General features: G+C 39.7%; 1 pseudogene; it reads right to left on the bottom strand.

Moving 5' to 3' along the window:
* Window positions 1-2,044: 2,044 nt before the first annotated feature.
* Window positions 2,045-17,275, bottom strand: LOC129042051 (cilia- and flagella-associated protein 144-like; annotated as a pseudogene).
* Between the last annotated feature and the right edge of the window lie 4,695 nt (window positions 17,276-21,970).

The following is a 21,970-nucleotide window of genomic DNA, read 5'->3' as shown; positions in this document are numbered from 1 at the left end:
ATAAACTACAAAACTTAAAAAATTCTGAATTAGGAAAACAATTCAATAAAGAGGCATTTACTAGGTTCCATGCCAGCAGGTAAACTGAGGTCTGAATCAGCAAGCTGCACACACTGCTAGGTCATAAAAGCAGAACAAACAGCTGGTCAAGGTTGAGGTGATCAATGAAATGTCAACGTGTTGCACAGCCCTTACACATTCAATACATGATGTGTGCATAACACAATTTTTTTGATATTTGAACTTAGTATGGTTTCCTGGTAAGAGTAACTCTTCCACCTGGTAAAGCTTGTTACCTACTTCCTTTCTTACATCAAAATAAATTCCAGAAGGATCAAATGCTTAAATGTAAAAATATGAATCTATAAAAACACTAGAATAAAACCTTCATGAATTAAAAAAAAAGATCTTAGAATGGGTAAGACTCTTTTAGGTATGATGTAAAACTAAGAACCATAAGGAAGAGGATAAACAGATTTGCCTATACAAAAATAAAAAAAATTTACTTGAAAAAATACCATTGGAAAGTCAAAAGACAGCCTGGAAAAAAAAATAATGGCAACAGTTGTAACAAAAGGACTCATTTTCCATAGTACCAAAATTGCTTCTAAAAACGGAAAGAAAAAGACCAAAATTCAGAGAAAAATGTGTATAAGACATAAAGAGGGAGTTTGCATAAAAAAGAATGATTCTGTCTTACAGAGACTCATGCTCACTGATAATGAAAGAAACACAAAATAAATGGACAGATTATCATATTACCCCCATTGGATTGGCAAAGATTTAATAGTTCGATAACTCCCTCAGTTGGCTAGGATCTATGCAAACAAATATTCTTGCACACTGTTGTTCCTGGGAGAAGAAATTGGTACAAATGTTTGAAGATCAATTTGGCAATATCTATACAAATTTTAAATGCTTCATTCCTTTGACTCACCATTTCTACTTTTATGAATTTATTTTGTAGATAAATTCACATAAATTTGCAAAGTTATGTGTACAGGCTGTTCCTTGCTGCTTTCTAATAATAACAAAAGCAAATGTATAGACACAAAGAAGTAGCCTACATGTTCATTCAAGGTGGCAGTGTACCCTCATGATGGTACGTTAATACAATGGCTTATGGCTATTAAAATGGGCCACACATATTGTGTTAATACGGAAAGCTCTCCAACATACATTAAATTAAAAAATAAGTTGCAGAATAGTATGTAAGAAATGACCTTATTTCCTTTAAAAAACATTCAGAATATTCACAAAGCATGGAATGTTAGCAGTGGTTACCCTGGTAGTGCAGAATGGCAGGTTGGGATGGGGAGTGAAGAGGGAGCAGGGGAAGATTGGAGATTTGCAGAATCTTCCTATCCACTCCCACTCTATAGCTTCTGTATTATTTAAACATTTTAAAGCAAATTTATAAAATATTTTAGAAAAAACATTTTTTTTTTTAAGAAAAAGGATTACTTACTGCTATGGTTTGAATGTTTGTGCCCTCTGAACCTCATGTTGAGATGTAATTGATGTGGGGTCTTTAGGATGTGATTAGGTCATGGGTGCTCTGCCCTCATGAATGGATTAATGCCACTATTGCCGGAGTGGGTTAGTTATTGAGAGGCTAGGTTTGCTATAAAAGCAAGTTCAGCCTAATTTCTTATCTCTGTCTCACATGCTGACTTCTGCCTTCTGCCCTCCAGCATGGGCTGACCCTTGCCTGATGCCAGTACCATGCTCTTGGACTTCCCAGCCTCCAGATCTGTGAGAAATAAATTCATTTTCTTTATAAATTATTCAGTCTGTGGTATTTTGTTATAGCAGCAGAAAACAAACTGAGACATGTACCAAGAAAAAAAGAATGCCTACCTAGATATTAGATATTCCCATTTATATGGTGTTGAGAGACAGGAGGGACATATTAAGGTAAGGTTGGTGGCTTTGGGAATACCCCTAGACCCACCTCAGTGGTGTATGTTCACCCTCTTGTATCTTTCTAAAGGTAATATTTCTGTGGGCCATGCAAACTCAGGGTATTAAATCCTCTGGGATGCTACTTGTGGTCATTATCTTTTCCCAAACTCCACATTTTAGCCTTGTACAGAGTGATGTCATTGTAGACCCAGAAGTTACCTACTTCCTTTCTTACCTGTGGTTCAGCCTGTGGTTGTGGCATTCTGGGTTGACCAGGAGATGTGAGGCTGAGAGATGCTCATTGAGTGTGGCTTTCCTATTATTCCAGCATTGCAAAGCCTAGGAAGGTCTGAGCAGGACAGCCCTGGCTGGGCCAGCCACACTTGTCCTTCCTGCCATAGTAAGCCTGCTACAAGATGTTATGAAATGTTAAAGATGCAATGTTTCCACATGCACCCTTCACACCCATGTGAGCCAGGTCTTTACTCTCTCCCTTTTAGACTTAGATCTTTTGTTGTGTAAGTGGTGTGAGCTTCAGCTAGAATGGTCTCCCTGTCTTCCATGTCTCCTCTCTCCAGGGAGAGGTGCCATATCTGAAGAGGTGCTGTTGCAAATGATCAGTGTATTTACTCTCCTCCTCACTGGTAAAACCTGGGCTTTCTGTGCTATTTACTCAAGTCTCTGTGAAGCAGCCCTGCTTCAGAGCTGCACGTTTTAGACTGGAGTTGGGTGAATGAATGAGAAGTCTCGGCTCCAAGGGCTCTGAATCCCATCCAATTTCCTGATTTTTCAGTCTGTATCTCTGAGTATTTCTTCCTTGATCCCTGGGAAGCATGGTGAATGAGATTCAGAAGCCTGGCATCTGTAGGTTTCTCCAGGTTATCATGCTGAGACATGGGCTTCCTGGTGATCATGTGACCTGTGGGTTGTCCAGGGAAGGTAGCTGGGAGGTGGTTGGGCATAGGGGTCTGAAGATCCATTTGAGGTCCAGTCACATTTAGAGGGAGCTGATGTGAAAGGCCCAGATGAAACTGTCCAAGGAGCATCTGCAGTGGCAAGAGTCGAGGGTGGGGCTGCATCATCAGGGGAGCACTATGGGCCCAGAGGCTACTACCCCTGAACTTTCCGAAGGTCTAAGACCATATCAGAAGCCCTTGTGGAGGGGTTCATGTGATATTGTGTATAGGGTTTCTATGTTCATAGCTCCTTGAGGTCCAGTCCCTGCAAGGTCTGGTTCTGGGATGGACCTCATCTAGGATTGCCTCCTCCCTTGGGTGTCCCACTATGGACTTGGCACTGCTTGTCTGGTCTGGCCTCTATCAGCACCTCTCTCCATCCTCGGCCTTCTGTCATCTCCAGGCAGTGGTGTCCTCTGCTGTCTCCAGGCAACAGTGTCCCTGTACTGCCCTGCCCCAGCTTCTCAGAACCCAGCCTGGTTACTAGAATCGCCCCTGCAAACTGCCAGGAAAGGGCTCACTGTCATGGTGCAGGCTCAGGAAGTATTGGACACATGATTAGACCGGATTTTGGCCAATTATTTTCCTCCTGATTATATGCTTTCCACTTTTCTCCTCCACCTTCTCTGCTACTTGTCCTGCAGTTTGCTGTGTGGTTACAGACAAGTTTCAACGAAGCCAGTTCCAAATGTAGAGGCTAATGAAGTCTGGCTGTTCACGCAGGAGAGGGAAGGAACAGACTGTTGAGGCTGAATGTTGGTTTGCCATTGTCTTGCATTCCCTGTGCCCACCATGTTAGGCTTCCGGGAATCCACAGTCCTGGCCCAAGAACTGTCACAGTAGTAGGGAAACCGTATCACTAGGATGAGGTTTGTGAGCCTCCAACAGGTCTGGTTAGGGGTGACTGGAATGGGGGTGGAGACTAGAATACAGAGGACTAGAAACTAGGCCTAGGAGGAGAGGTGGGGTGAAAAAGAAGGCAGTAGTGGAAATTGGGACCGTGATGAACATAGTGGTGGCAAATGCACAGGTTAAAGCCAACAGAGGACAGCTGGGCAGGGCAATCCTTAAGGTAGGGTAATGGGCAGGGATGATGTTGACAGGTAGGGCAGAAACACAAAAAGTTGGATGGAACAGGAGAGTAGGGTGCAGCCTGAGAATTGGGAAAAAATGAGAGAAAGGGCTGGATGATGAGAGCAGGAAGGAATGGAAAAAAGTGAAGGCTGGGGTTGAGATGGAGAAATTCAAGATAGCTGTCTTGATATCTTTTCATATGAGAGCTCTAGTTACTCACTTGTCTACAGGAGTCAAAACGTGCCCCAGGCCTACTTCAGTATTTATCTCACACACCCACTCCTTGCGTCACCCCATGACTGAATGCCCATTGTGAAACTCATATGCCCCTCCGTTTTGATCTAGTGAATAGGCTCCACCAACCAGGAAAACGGTCCCAGTTTCTAAGTTTAAGAGTAATTATGGGGGCTGGGTGTAGTGGCTCACGCCTGTAATCCTAGCACTTTGGGAGGCTGGGATGGGCAGATCACCTGAGGTCAGGAGTTTGAGACCAGCCTGGCCAACATGGCGAAACCCCATCTCCACAAAAAATACAAAAATTAGCCAGGTGTGGTGGCAGGTGCCTGTAATCCCAGCTACTCAGGAGACTGAGGCAGGAGACTAGCTTGAACCCAGGAGGCAGAGGTTGCAATCAGCTGAGATTACACCACTGCACTCCAGCCTAGGTGACAGTGAGACTCCTTAAAAAAAAAAAAAAAGAACGATCATGGGAAATAAAGAGAAGAAATGGGCTATAGTATTAGTCTCTGTTCTTGGGATGCCATGTAGTTTTGCCCCTCAGTAGGCAAATGTTCATCAAAGGGCTAGAAAAGAGTTAGGAGATTGGGGCCTAGGAGAGCAGTTCTGAAGTGGGACTTGGGAAAGTGGGAGAAAGTCAGTGCCCCAGCCTCTTTAACTTACCACATTGTTCAAAGCCCTTTCCCACCATTTACATCACTGCATGAATATTTGGGATTAGAGAAGGGATATATATATTAAGTTCATTTTACCAATGAGGACACTGAAGACCAGAGAGGGAACTACCGTAGGCAGGCAGTGGATGACAAAGCAGGTGGGACTAGAATTTGGGGCAAAAGGAGGGGCAGGTAGGAGGGAGCACAAAATGTCTCAAAGCACGGACCAGCAGCATTACCTCCGCCTATGTCTCTGGGCTGGGTCCTGTAGGGAGGAAGTGCTTAAGAGCAGAACTGTACTTTTTGAAGCTTATCCCTTGGTCCTGGTGGTCCGTTGATTTGATGCATTACTCTTAACCAGAACCAGAAACGTAGAGCCAAAGCTGGTAGTATAACTGCCCACTCCTGAGTGCCTGAAGACTAAATTTGGGCTTCCTTGATCACTACCTGAGCTGCCGACTCCATGGCAGATAATTAAGGAGGCTACTGCACTCTTCCCTCTTCTTTTTTTCTGATGTAGCAACCCTGTCTGCTTCAACATTCCTGGTTTCTTTGATCACTGTACAAATCATAAGCCCCTTTGCTTTTCTATTCTCTTTAGTAATTTTATCACCATAATATTCTGATTTTTCTCCCTTGACCCAATACTCTTTTCCTCCCTTATTTGACAAAACTCTAAGTTGTACTCTCTAGAAGTCCAGGTACATGATTATCAAGCTTCCCTATTTCCTTAGACTGCTTTTTTTTTTTTTTTAAATTTTAGATTCAGGGAGTACATGTGCAGGTTTGTTGCATGGACATATCACATAATGGTGAGGTTTGGGTTTCCAGTGTGCTCGTCACCCAAATAGCGAACATTGAGCCCAATTGATAGTTTTTTTAACCTTCACTCCCTCCCACCCTCCTCCCTTTTGCAGTTCCCAGTGTCTATTATTTCCATCTTTATGTCCATGTATACCCATTATTTAGCTCTTACTCAGAAGTGAGAACATGTGGTATTTGATTTTCTGTTTCTGAGTTATTTCACTTAGGATAATAGTCACCTCCACGCATGTTGCTGCAAAGGACAGGATTTCATTCTTTTTTATGGCTGCATATTTCATGGTGTGTATATATACATTTTTTCTTTATCCAGTCATCCATTGGTGGGCACTTAGGTTGATTCCATGACTTTGTTATTATGAATAGTGCAATGATAAACATACTAGTACAGGTGTATTTTTTTATGTTATGACTTATTTTTCTTCGGGTAGATGCCCAGTGGTGGGATTGCCAGATTAAATGGTAGTTCTATTTTTAGTAGTTTCAGAAATCTCCATACTGTTTTCCATGGAGGTGGTACTAATTTACATTCTTACCCAATGTGAGGGGTATAAGAATTCCTTTCTCTCAGCATCCACACCAACATCTGTTGTTTGTAGACTTTTTAATAGTAGCCATTCTGAATGGTGTAATCTCATTTTGGTGTTACTTTGTGTTTCTCTGATGATTAGTGATGTTGAGAATTTTTTCATATGCTTGAGGATGCTTGTATGTCTTCTTTGATAAAGGTATGTTTATGTCCTTTACCCACTTTTTAATGGGATTGTTTGTTTTTTGTTGTTGAATTGTTTGAGTTCATTGTAGATTCTGGATATTAGTCATTTGTTGGAGACATAATTTGTAAACATTTTCTCCCATTCTGTAGGTTGTCTATGTACTCAACTGATTATTTCTTTTGCTGTGCAGAAGCTTTTTAGTTTAATTAAATCCCATTGGTCTATTTTAATTTTTATTGCATTTGCTTTTGAGGTCTTAGTCATAAACTCTTCGTCTAGCCCAATGTCCAGAAGAGTTTTTCCTTGGTTTTCATCTAGGACTTTTATAGTTTCAGGTCTTACATTTAGGTCTTTAATCCATCTTGAGTTACTTTTGTATGTGGTGAAAGATAGGGGTCCAGTTTCGTTCTTCTGCATATGGCTAGCCAATTTTCCCAGCACAAGTTGTTTAATAGAGTGTAGTTTCCCTATTATTTATTTTTGTCAACTTTGTCAAAGATCAGTTGGTTTTAAGTATGTGGCTTTATTTCTGGGTTCTCTATTCTATTCCATTGATCTGTGTATTTACTTTTGTGCCATTACCATACTGTTTTAGTTACTATAATCTTGAAGTATAATTTGAAGTCAAGTAATGTGCTGCCTCTGGCTTTCTTCTTTTTGCATAGGATTTCTTTGGCTTTTGGGCTCTTTTTTGGTTCCATATGAACTTCAAGCATTGTTTTTTCTAATTCTGAAGAATGCTGTTGGTAATTTTATAGGAATTACATTGAATCTATAGATTGCTTTGGGCAGTATGGTCATTTTAATGATATTGATTCTTCCAACCTATGAGCATGGGATGTTTTTCTGTTTGTGTCATCTGCAGTTTCTTTTATCAGAGTTTTGCAGTTCTTATTATAGAAATCTTTCACCTCCTTAGTTAAATGTATTACTAGGTATTTAACTTTTTTGTAGCTATTGTAAATGAGATTGCATTTTTGATTTTGTCCTTTGGTTAGATCATTATTGGTGTATAGAATTGCTACTGATTTCTGTATGTTAATTTTGTATCCTGAAACTTTACCGAATTCATTTATCAAATCTATGTTTTTTTTTTTTTGGTGAAGTCTTTAGGGTTTTCTAGATATCATATTATCAGAATTTGACTTTCTGTTTTTCAATTTGGTTGCCTTTCATTTTTCTCCCTTGCCTGATTGTTCTGGTAAGAACTTCCAGTACTATGTTGAATAAGAGTGGTGACAGTGGACTTCCTTGTCTTGTTCCAGTTCTTAGAGGGAATGTTTCCAACTTTTCCCCATTAACTGTGATTTTGACTGTGAGTTGGTTGTAAATTGCCTTTGTTATGTTGTGGTATTTTCTTTCTGTGCCTAGTTTGTTGTACATTTTTATCATAAAGTGATGCTGAATTTTATCAAATGCATTTTCTGCATCTATTGAGATGATCATATGGTTCTTGCTGCTCATTCTGTTTATGCAATCCATACATTTATTGATTTGTGTATGTTGCACCATCCCTGCATCCTTGGGATAAATCCCACCTAATCATGGAGTATTATCTTTTTGGTGTGCGGTTGCATTCAATTTGTTAGTATTTTGTTGAAAATTTTTGTGTCTATATTCATTAGAAATATTGGTCTATAGTTTTCTTTTTTTGTTGTGTCCTTATCTGGTTTTGATATCAGGGTGATACTGTCTTCATAGAATGAGTTAGGTGAATTCCCTCCTCTTCAATTTTTTGAATAATTTCAAGGGGATTGATATTAATTCTTTGTATGCTTGGTTGATTTTGGCTGTGAATCCATCTCATCCTGGGCCTTTTGGTTGTTGTTGTTGGGAGTTTTTTTTTTTTTATTATTACTAACTCAATCTTGCTGCTCATTATTTGTCTGTTCAGGGGTTTTATTTCTTCCTGGTTCTATCTCAGAGGTTGTATGTTTCTGGGAATTTATCCATTTCATCTAGATTTTCTAGTTTGTGTGTGTATTGTTGTTCATAATAATCTCTGATAATATTTTGTATTTCTGTGGTATGTACATTTCTATGGTATGTTGTAATGTCTCCTTTTTCATTTCTGATTGTGTTGAGATCTTTTCTTTTCTTGGTTAGTCTACCTAGTGGTTTATCAATTTTGTTTATCTTTTTGAAGAATCAACTTTTGTTTCCTTGATTCTTTGTATTGTCTTTTGGTGTCTACTTAGTTCTGGTCTGATCTTTGTTTTTTTTTTTAACTTTGGGTTTGTTTTGTTTTTGTTTTCTAGTTCCTTGAGATATGATATTAGATTGTTAATTTATAATATTTCTACTTTTATGATGTAGGTGTTAGTGCTATATATTTTCCTGTTAGCACTGCTTTTGCTATATCTCAGAGGTTTAGGTATGTTGCATTTTCCTTTTCATTCATTTCAAAACATTTTAAAATTTTCATGTTAATTTCTTCACTGACCTAATGATCATTCAGGAGCATGCTCTTTAATTTCTGTGTATTTGTATAGTTTCCAAAGTTTCGGCTGTGCATGGTGGCTCATACCTGTATTCCCAGCACTTTGGGAGGCTGAGGCAAGAGGATAGCCTGAGTCCAGGAATTCGAGACCAACCTGGGCAACATGGCAAGACCCTGTCCCTATTAAAAAAAAATTAGCTGACCATGGTGGTGAGCATCTGTAGCCCCAGCTGCTACTTGGGAGGCTGAGTTGGAAGAATCATTTGATCCTGGGAGGTTAATGCTGCAGTGAGCCATGATCGTGTCGCTGCACTCCAGCCTAGGTGATAGAGTGAGAGCCTGTCTCACAAAAATAGTTCCTATTGGTATTGATTTACAGCTTTATTCCACTGTAGGCTGAGAAGATGCTTAATATGGTTTTGATTTTAATTAATTAATTAATTAATTAATTAATTATTTAATTTTTGTTTTTCTTTATTTCTTCTAAAAATAAAACGGGATACATGTGCAGAACGTGCAAGTTTGTTACATAGGTATATGTGTGCCATGGTGGTTTGCCGCACCTATTGACCTGTCTTCTAAGTTCCCTTCCCTCACCCCCTACCCCCAACAGGCCCTGGTGTATGTTGTTCCCCTCTCTGTGTCCATGTGTTCTCATTGTTCAACTTCCATTTGTGAGTGAGAACATGCAGTGTTTGGTTTTTCTGTTCCTGTGTTAGTCTGCTGAGGATGATGGCTCCCAGCTTCATCCATGTTCCTGCAAAGGACATGATCTCATTCATTTTTATGGCTGCATAGTATTCCACGGTATATATGTACCACATTTTCTTTATCCAGTCTATCATTGATGGGCGTTTGGGTTGGTTCCATGTCTTTGTTATTGTAAATAGTGCTGCAGTAAATATATGTGTGCATGTGTCTTTATAGTTGAATGATTTATATTCCTTTGGGTATATACCCAGTAATGGGATTGCTGGATCAAATGGTATTTCTGGTTCTAGATCCTTGAGGAATCGCCATACTGTCTTCCACAATGGTTGAACTAATTTACATTCCCACCAGCAGTGTAAAAGCATTCTTATTTCTCCACAGCCTTGAGAGCATCTATTGCTTTCTGACTTTTTAATAATCGCTATTCTGACTGGTGTGAGATGGTATCTCATTGTGGTTTTGATTTGCATTTCTCTGATGATCAGTGATGTTGAGCTTTCTTCGTGTTTGTTGGCCGCATAAATGTTTTCTTTTGAGAAGTGTCTGTTCATATTTTTTGCCCACTTTTTGATGGAGGTGTTTGTTTTTTTTCTTGTAAACTTGTTTTAGTTCCTTGTAAATTCTGGATATTAGACCTTTGTCAGATGGATAGACTGCAAAAATTTTCTCCCATTCCATAGGTTGCCTGTTCACTCTGATGATAGTTTCTTTTGCTGTGCAGAAGCTCTTTAGTTTAATTAGATCCCATTTGTCAATTTTGGCTTTTGTTGCAATTGCTTTCAACATTTTTATCATGAAGTCTTTGCCCATGCCTATGTTCTGAATGGTATTGCCTTGGTTTTCTTTTAGGGTTTTTATGATTTTGGGTTTTACATTTAAGTCTTTAATCCATCCTGAGCTAATTTTTGTATAGAATGTGAGGAAGGAGTCCAGTTTCAGTTTTCTGCATATGGCTAGCTAGTTTTCCCAGCAGCATTTACTGAATAGGAGATCGTTTCCCCATTGCTTGTTTTTGTCAAGTTTGTCAAAGATTAGTTGGTTACAGATGTGTGGTGTTATTTCTGAGGTCCCTTTCTGTTCCATTGGTCTATATATCTGTTTTGGTACTAATACCATGCTGTCATAGTATAGTTTGAAGTTAGGTAGTGTGATGCTTCAAGCTTTGTTCTTTTTGCTTAGGATTGTCCTGGCTCTATGGGGTCTTCTTTGATTCCATATGAAACTTAAAATCATTTTTCCAAATTCTGTGAAGAATGTCAATGGTAATTTTATGGGAATAGCATTGAATCTATAAATTACTTTGGGCAGTATGGCCATTTTCATGATATTGATTCTTCCTATCCATGAGGATGGAATGTTTTTCCATTTGTTTTGGTCCTCTCTTATTTCCTTGAGCAGTGGTTTGTAGTTCTCCTTGAAGAGGTCCTTCACATCTCTTCTTACCTGTGTTCCTAGGTATTTTATTCTCTTTGTAGCAATGGCAAATGGGAGTTTATTCATGATTTGGTGCTCTGCTTTTTTATTGTTGGAGTAAAGGAGCACTTGTGATTTTTGCACATTGCTTTTGTGTCCTTAGACTTTGTTGAAGTTGCTTATCAGTTTAAGGAGTTTGGGCTGAGATGATGGGGTTTTCTAGATATAAAACCATGTCATCTGCAAACAGAGACAATTTGACTTCATCTCTTCCTAATTGAATACTCTTCATTTCTTTCTCTTGCCTGATTGCCCTGGCCAGAACTTCCAATACTATATTGAACAGGAGTGTTGAGAGAGGGCCTCTTTGTCTTGTTCTGGTTTTCAAAGGGAATGCTTCCAGCTTTTGCCCATTCAATATGATATTGGCTGTGGGTTTGTCATAAATAGCTCTTATTATTTTGAGATATGTTCCATAAATACCTAGTTTATTGAGAGTTTTTAACATTAAGGGATGTTGAATTTTATCCAAGGCCTTTTCTGTATCTCTTGAGACAATCGTGTGGTTTTTGTCATTGGTTTTGTTTATGTGATGGATTACTTTTATTGAATTGCATATGTTGAACCAGCCTTGCATCCCATGGATGAAGCCAACTTGATCATGGTGGATAAGTTTTTTGATGTGCTACTGGATACGGTTTGCCAGTATTTTATTGAGGATTTTTGCATTGATGTTCATCAGGGATATTGGCCTGAAGTTTTCTTTTTTTGTAGTGTCTCTTCCCAGTTTTGGTATCAGAATGATTTTGGCTTCATAAAATGAGTTGGGTGGAGTCTCTCCTTTTCAATTTTTTGGAATAGTTTCAGAAGGAATGGTACCAGCTCCTCTTTGTACTTCTGGTAGCATTCAGCTGTGAATTCATTTGGTCCTGGGCTTTTTTTGGTTGATAGGCTATTAATTACTGCCTCAATTTCAGAGCTTGTTATATGTCTATTCAGGGATTTGACTTCTTCCTGGTTTAGTCTTGGGAGTGTGTATGTGTTCAGGAATGTATCTATTTCTTCTAGATTTTCTAGTTTATTTGTGTTGAGGTGTTTGTAGTATTCTCTGATAGTAGGTTGTATTTCTATGGGGTCAGTAGTGATGTCTCTTTTATAATTTTTTATTGTGTCTATTTGATTCTTCTTTCTTTTCTTCTTTATAAGTCTAGCTAGTGGTCTATCTATTTTGTTATTTTTTTTTTTCAAAAAACCAGCTCCTGGGTTCATGGATTTTTTTGGGGGACTTTTCATGTCTTTATCTCCTTCAATTCTTTTCTGATCTTAGTTGTTTCTTGTCTTCTGCTAGCTTTTGGATTAGTTTGCTCTTGCCTCTCCAGCTCTTTTAATTGTGATGTTAGGGTGTTGATTTGAGATCTTTCTAGCTTTCTGATGTGGGCATTTAGTGCTATAAATTTCACTCTTAACATTGCTTTATCTGCGTCCCAGAGATTCTGGTACATTGTCTCTTTGTTCTCATTGGTTACAAAGAACTTCTTGATTTCTGCCTTAATTTCCTTATTTACCCAAGAGTCATTCAGGAGCAGGTTGTTCATTTCTATGTTATTGTGTGGTTTTGAGTGAGTTTCTTAATCCTGAGTTCTAATTTGATTGCACTGTGGTCTGAGAGACTGTTTGCTATGATTTCTCCCCTAACCGAGGTTCTGTTGTGTTGCCATTTGATTCCTTTCTCTTCCTCCCTTGTGTGATTGCTTTATAAAAACGGTGAGTTTTATATTTCTATATGTTTTTGTGATGGCGAATATCAACCTTTTGTTTCCATGCTTAAGACACCTTTGAACATTTCCTGTAGGGCTGGTCTAGTGGTAATAAATTCCCTCAGCATTTGTTTGTCTGGGAAATACTTTATTTCTTCTTCATTGGTGAAGCTTATCCTGGTAGGATATAAAATTCTTGACTGACAGTTTTTTTTTCTTCCAGCATTTTGAGAATGCCATCTCATTCTCTTCTGGTCTGTAAGATTTCTGCTGAGAAGGTCTGCTGCCAATCTGATGGGGTTTACTTTATAGATTACTAGAAGCTTTTCTCTTGGCTAATTTTAAAGTCTTTCTTTCATGTTGACTTTGGATAGTCCGAGTATAATATGTAGTGGTGAAGTCCTTTTTGCAATGTATCTGTCTGAAATTAGCTGGGACTCCTATATCTGAATGTCTGACTCTTTTGCTAGACTTGGGAAGTTTTCATTGATTATTTTCTTAAATGGGTTTTCTAAACTTTTTGGTTTATCTTCCCCCTTGGGAATACCAATAATTTGTAAGTTTGGTTGGCTTAGGTAGTCCCAGACATCTCAAAGGCTTTGTTGATTCTTTTATTTTTTTTTCCTTATTTTTGTCTGACTGGTTGATATCAAAAAACCTGTCTTTAAGTTCTAAGATTCTTTCTTCTGCTTGTCCTAGTCTGTTATTGAAGTTTTTGAATGTATTTTGTATTTTCTTCACTGGATTTTTTAGTTCCAAAATTTTTTTTTAAAGATATCTTCTTGGTAAATTTCTCATTATATCCTGAATTGGTTTTCTGGTTTCTTTGTATTGATTTTCAGATTTCTATTGTATCTCACTTACCTTCTTAATAATCAATATTTTAAATTCTTTATCTGGATTTTTGAGGAATTATTTTGTATTGGAATTTGTTTGCTGAAAAGCTGTTGTGATCCTTTGGTGGTATCAGATTTCCCTGCTTTTCCATGTTTTCTGTGTCCTTTCATTGGTATCTGCACATCTAATGTAGCAGTTCCTTGTTCCAGTTTTTTGAAGTTGCTTTTGTAGGGGAGAATTTCTCCTAAAGATGTATGAGTGTTGTTGGTTGAGTAGGATATTTTGGCTTTGATTTTGGGTACCTACAATAGTGTGATTTTAAAAAATGACTTTTTTTGGCAGTGCGTAGGGTGAGTGATATCTGTTATTTCCTTGGTGGCTTAGGATATAGTTATCAGCTTAGGTTGTGGTGAAGTTTTGTTAGAAACTTAGATGCTAACTGAGCCAGTCTTTAGGCCCCAGGAGTTGCAGCAGTGGAGTGAATGTTCCTGTTTTAAGCTCCAGAGCAGCATAAACTGGCTTTATTGTTAGTGGGTCTTGAAGGGCTAATCCTTGGGCCTCTATGTGGCTTGCTTAGAAGCTAGTAGTGGGAGTGGTGTTTCATGTGTGGGTGAATTCTCAGGCCCCTGGGCATCTGGTATGGTGTGGGTGATGGCAGTAATGGTGGTGGAGCAACCCACTAGTACTCAAGTAGTCCATGTTGGTTTTCCTACCAGCTGTGATGGGTTGGGTGGGCTAGTTCCTGGTTCCACAGCCACTCATAGTAGGGCGGTGTGTATTGTGCTAAGTGTGTTTAGGAAAGCTTGGTCTTCTCTGTCCTTCCCCTGGCTGGGTGATGGCTGCAGCCACATCTCCTTGAACTCGGCCTGAAGGTGTGTCACAACCCACAGTTAAACCCTCAAAATTATGCCAGTTCTGGGCTTGTGACCAGAGAGGGTGGGGCCCTCAGCCCTCCCTCAGGTAACCAGCGTAGACAAGAAGCTGTGGGGAGTGTGGTCCACTTAGTCTTAATCTCACAGCAGCATGTAGCAGGATGGTGAGTATTGTCCTATGTATGCACGCATGGGATAGCCTTGTTCCCTGTTCGTTCTTGGCCGGTTGGCAGCTGCAGTGATTCAGCCTGAACTCAGCCTGAGATCAGGGCACAGCCCAGTGTTAAACTCTCAAAATGGTGCCTTGGGGCTGAGACCAGAAAGGGCAAGCTCCCTTCAAGCAAGCAGCATGGGCAAGAAGTTGTGGGGAGTGCGATCCCCTCACATCTCAATCTCAACAGCAGCCTGCAGCAGGGCAGTAGGGACCCTTCCAGGGGTGCATGGAAGTACCTGGTCTCCCCTGTCTCTCCTTGGAGCAATGCAATGGCAGCAGCCATATCTGTAGATCTCTGGTATCCAGGTCTCAAAGTGGCACCAAGCTGAGGCTGTGTGGATGCCTGTGAGATTCCATGTGGGTTCCCTTTATGGAGCAACATCTCGGTGCAATTGATTGGCAGCTCTATATGTCAAACACAAGGGCTTAGTGGGTCAAGGGTTTTTTCCATAGCCAAGATTGTAAAAGCCAAGACCTGGTAGTTTCTCTTTTACTGTTTCCCTGCATCCAGGAGCCTCTCCTGACTCTCAATCAGTCCCCAGTTGGGAAAGCTGTCTCAAACCCTCTCCTTACTTACTTCTGGTGCTTCTTGTCTCTTCTCTGGTGAGCCCTAGATGATCTCTTTGAAATGTCAGTATCTTCTGGTTCCTCTCCATGGAAGAGGCACATGCTACCTGTAAGTAGTGAGCCATTTTGATCTCTCTCTATACTTCACCTTTCTGAGACTTGTAACAGGGAGAAAAATAATAAAGGCTACCTGAACAAAACATGTAAAACAAATAGCAAAGTAAATCCTCTCTGGGTTAATGCCATGGAAAACTGGGAAAATATTTCAGACTCTCTCCACTACATCTCAAAGCCTGTAGGCATTATTGGACAGCACTGAAAAAACAGAATGAGAAATTTCATTTAGTAAGAAACCAGTGTGCCTTTCCTAGAGTGTTGGTGGGATGGTCTCCTATGGAGGCCACTGGCAGCTTCCCCTCAGCTTTATGAACTGTGAGAAGCCAGGTAAATGAACACCTTGAATAGAAAGCAGGTAGGCATCTTGCATATTGTTTTAATTTGCCATTCAACAATGTTCCTGGACAGAATTGTTCCCTTCTGGATTCAGGGGTGGGTGTTTGATTTCACTGTGTCTGTGTTTCATGACAGATTCTGAGTCCCCAGCACCAGCATCTAAACTGGACTCTGGACTCTGCAGACTTTGGATCTGCTGGTCTCCACAACTGTGTGATCCAATTCCTTAAAGTCAATCAATCTTTCTTTCTTTCTTTCTTTTTCTTTCTTCCTTCCTTCCTTTCTTTCTTTTTCTTCCTTCCTTTCTCTCTCTCTCTCCCTCCCTCCCTTCCTTCCTTCTCTCTCTTCCTTCCCTTCCTTCCTTCCTTCCTTCCTTTCTTTCTTTCTTTCTTTCTTTCTTTCTTTCTTTCTTTCTTTCTTTCTTTCTCTTTCTTTCTTTCTTTCTTTCTTTCTTTCTTTCTTTCTTTCTTTCTTTCTTTCTTTCTTTCTTTCTTTCTTTTTCTTTCTTTCTTTCTTTCTTTCTTTCTTTCTTTCTTTCTTTCTTTCTTTCTTTCTTCTTTCTTTCTTCTTTCTTTCTCCTTCCTTCCTGAGGCATGAGAATTGCTTGAACCCAGGAGGCAGAGGTTGCAGTGAGCCAAGGTTGCGTCACTGCACTCCAGCCTGGCAACAGAGTGAGACTCCGTCTCAAAAAAAAAAAAAAATTCAGAATTATCGTTCCAGAGACAGGATTGTAGTAGAAGGAGGGCATATGGAAATGGTAAAAATCTTAGTGACTTTTATGATGATGATAATAATTGTATTACATAGGCAAAAAAGTAATAATTTTGGGATGTACCATGCTTTAATAAGAGTCTTTGAGACAGACCTACGTGAATCTTTCTGAGCAAAGGATTACAATAAAATAAAACAAACATCCTATTTTCTGAGTAAAAGGAAAAGAGAAAAGGCTGAATTAGCTTCTCATTCCATCCAAGTACCCCTTAAGCAGTTTTTGTCAAGCATCTGCAAGTTGACATAAGGTTGATCCGTTCAATCTGGTTCTAAATTGTTCTGTTAAATGCTAGACAACTTTTGTCACAGAAGCTGCCCCCACCTCCTTCAGGATGATTGTCTATAATTAAGGAGGAAACCAGAAAGTAATGATAGGGTTCTCTTTTGCCTTTCTAATGGCTTTCTTATTAAGCATGTCTGAAAAAGCTACTGAGATGTTGATTTCCCACATAACCAAAAGAAGTCAGCCATTATATAATTACTTCTTTTTAAAAACTACAAAGGGAAATGTGTCACAAATGCTTTCAATGGGCTAAAGACACCATGAAGCACAATGAAAAAAAATTCTCTCCAACAACAAAAAAGCAGTGAATAAATTAGTCATTAAAGAAACGTTTTTGGGAACTCTTCTGAGGTGCCAGTTGCATATCACCCATGGGGTGATCTTTGAGGTTTGATTGTGGCAGGAAAAGCAAAACAGGAAGGAGGGAATGTGGAAGAGGGCAGTTGGGCTGTGGGTGGTATAATGCTACTTGTACCTTTCAATGGTAAAAATAGTCCTCACATTTTCTCTATTGGAGGAGATCAAGATGCTCACAGACTGAGACTTGATGTGGATCCCCGGTGTCATTGCTTGGAAAGTGGCAAGGTCCATGTTCCCAGTGCCCCTTGACTACCAGCTTAATTCCTACACTGCGTGCTGAAGGGACAGTGAAAGATACCTGGTAGGAGGGATTCTCTTCTCCCTTTGCTGCCTTCTTTTCTCTCTCTGTTTCTTCCCTCCAGACAGAATAAAGAGAGAGACTGTTAGGATAATTACCCATCAAAGTCACTCAGTGAAAGCAGGCCAATATTAGAAGAACATGGTTTGTCTGTCTTATGGACATTTATTCTGTAGGGTGGAGAGGCCTATAGAATCCACAGGTTATTTTAGGCCAAGGCCGCACACTATAAATTGCTGGGGATTCATTTCCAAATTCTGCTGTAATTTCCTCTCTGGTGACCTGGGCTTCTCTTCAAGTCTTCTTTCTCTAGAATCCCACTGAGTGCTTTCAGGTTGGGGCTGACTCCATGCTAAGTAAAGGAGAGGTGATCAAGAAGAGCTTCTGTGCTGACCCAATATACACATCACCCTTTTATATAGCAGCTCCATTTTGTTGTTGGAGTTCGTTTTGTACTTTACTTGTAATGAGCTGCTCCTCTTTGAAGGTGGGCTAATGAACAGAGTGGAAATAAGCTTGGAATGGTATCAAGAAGTGAGAGTGTGTGGCTAGTGATTGTCTTGAAACATCTTGTTAGCATCTGAGATCACACTGTCATGGAAAGAGCCTGGACTGAGAGACCTGGATTTTAGTCCTAGGACAAGCCATTAAACCCCCTCGAATCTCAATTTCTTCATCCATAAAATGAGAAGGGGGAGGATTAAATTTTTTAATATTTTAAATTTCTTGCAATTAAAAGTAGTTTGCATGAATTACCTGTGTCAATTATGTAATAATAGGATATTAGAATCAGAAGAACATGTAGAGGTCACTAGAGATCCTAATGTCCTGTGCAATAAAGTTATTTTCTTTGCAATATCCCTAATAGGTGATCATCCAACATTAATTTGAATATTCGTGGTACAAGGAGCACATTGCCTCACAAGTGAGCCATTTCAATTTTTTAAACAACCCAATTATATGGCAAAATATGCATTCTTGTCATATTTAGTCATTGGTCTAATTCTTGCTGTTCTAGGGGCCCTGTCTGTGATGGTTAATTTTACGTATGAACTTGACTAGGCCAGGTACCCAGATATTTGGTCAAACACCAGTCTAGATGTTGCTGTGAAGGTATTTTTAGAAGAGATCAACAATTACATCAGTAGATTTTGAGTAATGCAGGTTACCCCCTCATAATGTGGGTGGGCCTCATCCAATCAGCTGAAGGCCTTAGGAAAATACAGACAGATCCCTCGAGGAAAAGGGAACTCTGCCTTAAGACAGTCCTCAGACTCTAGCTGTAAAATTAACTCTTCCCTGGGTCTCCGGCTCACTGCCTACCCTGAAAACTTTAGACTTTTTGGCCTCTATAATTGTGTGATTCAATTCCTGAAAAATAAATCTGTATGGATGTATGTATGTATCTATCTCTCTATAACTATCATCTCCTATTGGCTGTGTTTCTCTGGAAAACCCTGATTAAAGCACCTGCTACAATACTACCTACTGCAATACAATACTACAATACATCAGGCCTTCAAATATTTGAAAAAAGTATTCATATCAGCCCATGTGAAGTTGGGTCCTGAGAATAGGTGGTTTAATGGAGCTTTTCCTAGGCAAAGAAAAGCAAACTTACCTCTGGACTCGTGGATCAGGGTGACACGGGCAACAACAAAATGCCAAGAGATAAATGAGAAAATAAAGAATGCAAAGTGCTGAAGGTGTTAGCAGAAAGCTTTGCACCTACCAGATCCTCCTTTAATGAGAGCTGTTATGATAAATAAAGACATGTCAAGGCCAGGACAGACAATACAGTCATCCCCACCAGTGTCCTCTAACATTTGTAGAGTTTGTTGGGCTATCACAATATTTGCTTTCATGCTTGGGAGATAATTGGCACTTAGCTGTTACAGCAGCAGCAGTAGTGGGAAAAACACACACACACACATGGGGAAGGGGGTAGGTCTGGTTTTCATCTGCTGGATCCAGCACATGCCTATGTGAATGAAAAATAACAGCTATGGATGGCTCAGTGCCTGGACATCTGTCATCACCCTGTCTGGTAGCTGCGCTTTCTTCCTTAACCATGAATGAGGTGACTGTGGGGGGAATGGAAAATCTTTGCAATGTGGGAGCCAAGGACAGTGTTCCTGAGGCAGCACTGAAATTTGCTGCAGTCTGATTCTTTGCGTGGGAGCTTACTGTTGAATGCCTGTACTAGGAAGGGGAGCTGTGGCTGCTTTTCCTCGGGCTCCCGTGATGGGCTTCTCTGGCCCCAGGTGAATCTGTGATACCAACACTCTGAGAATCTTACAGAAACAAAATGGAGTAAGCATCTTACAAGCCCACCACCCAAGCATAACTGTTTTTAGTTTGTTTTTTTTCAGTTTTCACCCACCTGCCAACATCCTTTAGCGTAATTATAATCAGTGTGTGAATAGAATTTTGTATAATATATATTGTTTTCACTTAAAATTTTATGATAAACATGTTCTTACATTGTTTGTCTTCATCAGCACTATTTTATAGTTGTGGTATTATTTCAGAGCGGATGTACCGTGGTTAAGTTCACCCTCCCTCATTGTTAAACATTTCCAATACTTGTTATAAAAAACCGTACAATGAATAACTTTTTGGGTATAGCTTCTTTCCTTTTTTGAATAACTTCCTTCAGCATTTCCATAGAATGAGTCAAGGGATGTGAGTATTTTTATGTCTTGATATAGATCGCTGTATTGTTTCCCAAAAGAGTTTGTATTGGTATAAATTGCCAAAAACAAGGGGCAAATAGGTCACTCTGCCAGAATGTTCCCAGATTGGATATTAATTATAGTGAATATAAAATGGTATGATAGTGTAGTTTTATTTTCATTTTTTAAAAAATTAACAAGGGTAATCTTTTTTTGTGTATTACTTCCCAATTACATATCTTCTTGTGTGTATTGTTTGAGCCTGCTGTGGTCTATTGGGGTACTGATTTTTACAAATTAATTTGAATGAGCTCTTCCCATGTTAGAATCAATAGAAATATTTTTCAAATCTATTATTTTAATTTTTAGTTTTATTATTTCTTTTTGTGTAAAAGGTGAATTTTTTTATCTTAATGGGCTTTCCAATTGTTTTCATTGTCTTACTTAGAAAAACCCTTTAATCAACCCTGTGTTATCTTGTTTTTTGTTTTCATCTGTGACTTGAACTTGGTAGAATATTGCCTAATTTCTGAGAACATTTTGATATTCAAGTTTAGTTCTGGTTCAAAATGGTTCTGGTTCCTCCAAACACGGTCAACCAACAACAAAAAATTCAAAAATAAGCTTTGGCTCATTTTATTATTCAGAATATGCAATTAATAGTTCAATTTCTGCATAGAAGTATGGTTCATTCCTATTTTTTGTTAAAGTCCTTGAACAGCTTTAGTATCTTTCATATGTGCTCCACATGTATTCTCTAGTAGGGGGAAAAAGCCTTTGAAGGCAGGGTTTATGTACCCAGTTTACTTGGTGTGGTGCCCTCTCCTCAGTCGGAGTAATTTTTAGCTTGTGTGTCTTCCTGGCTGTGTTGCCTGGGATGCCCTTTACCCTGGTTACCATCTGGATCAAGGCCTGTCATGAGCAACCATTGGTGTAAGGCTTATATTCTGACCAGTTGGTTTGTGGCTTGCCTGCCTCCCTTCCACATAGCAGCTGTGAGGTTGGACAGGAACTCTGTTGTCATTTGGTGGGCTTGCATATGGCTCTCTTCTGCTCTCTCTTCTGGGTTAAGGCCAAGACCCTGCCATTCATAGGAGAGGCTGTGGTTAATTTGCAAGTGGGATCCAGAACGGGAGGCTGAGAAACACTGTCCTATGGTGCATTGGCTCACCCTAGCTCTTTAATAAGTGGTGTTTGATCATTTATTGACAATCTGGAGATTCTTTTATGGCTTAGCCTGGAGGCTGCCTGAGAATGGAAGCCATCCTCATGGGGTTAACAGGAATTCTGGACAGACATAGAATTATAATTAAGCATTAATTAGGCTGCACTTTGACCCACTTCCTTGTAACCAAAAGTCACTAGATACTGCCTGTTTGCATCCCCATTGTTCCTATAGATAGGATCGCTGATGTTAGCATCATAAGACTTTGGTTTAAGAATTGATTAAGATGTTTTTCAGTTCTTGAATTCCAGGGAGACAACTGATGTCAATCAATTTGAAGACCCCCACAGGGGAATGAATGGAATCAACATGAGAATACAGTTTCTTCTTTTCTCTGTCTTGACTTCACCATGCACTCTTTGACCAATCAATGATCTCTATGCTTCAGCCCACTCCAGACCCCTTACAAACCCTAGCCCAAATATCCTCAGGGAGATGAATTTGAGGTTCCCCGCCATATCCTCATTGGTGGTCCTGTGAGTAAACCTTTTCCTCTGCTGTCCCAGTGTCTCAGTGTATTGACTTGCTGCAGACACTGGGCAGCAGACCTTTTATTGTAACAGAACCCAACAGTACAAGGACAGAGCAAGGCAGAAGGAGCTGTAGCTCAGACTGAGAACAGGTTCCCCAGATAGTTCAGCAGGTCAGGTTAAAGTGTCCAGAGACTGTAGCCAGCAAGGGCCCAGCCCAGGCTGGAGGTAGTACCTAACACCTAGTAGGTGAAGACA

This window comes from Pongo pygmaeus, chromosome 7 (genome assembly GCF_028885625.2).
Source record: "Pongo pygmaeus isolate AG05252 chromosome 7, NHGRI_mPonPyg2-v2.0_pri, whole genome shotgun sequence".
Classification (NCBI taxonomy): Eukaryota; Metazoa; Chordata; class Mammalia; order Primates; family Hominidae; genus Pongo; species Pongo pygmaeus.
The sequence above is the reverse complement of the archived record's forward strand: the minus strand, read 5'-3'. Positions and strand labels throughout refer to the sequence as shown.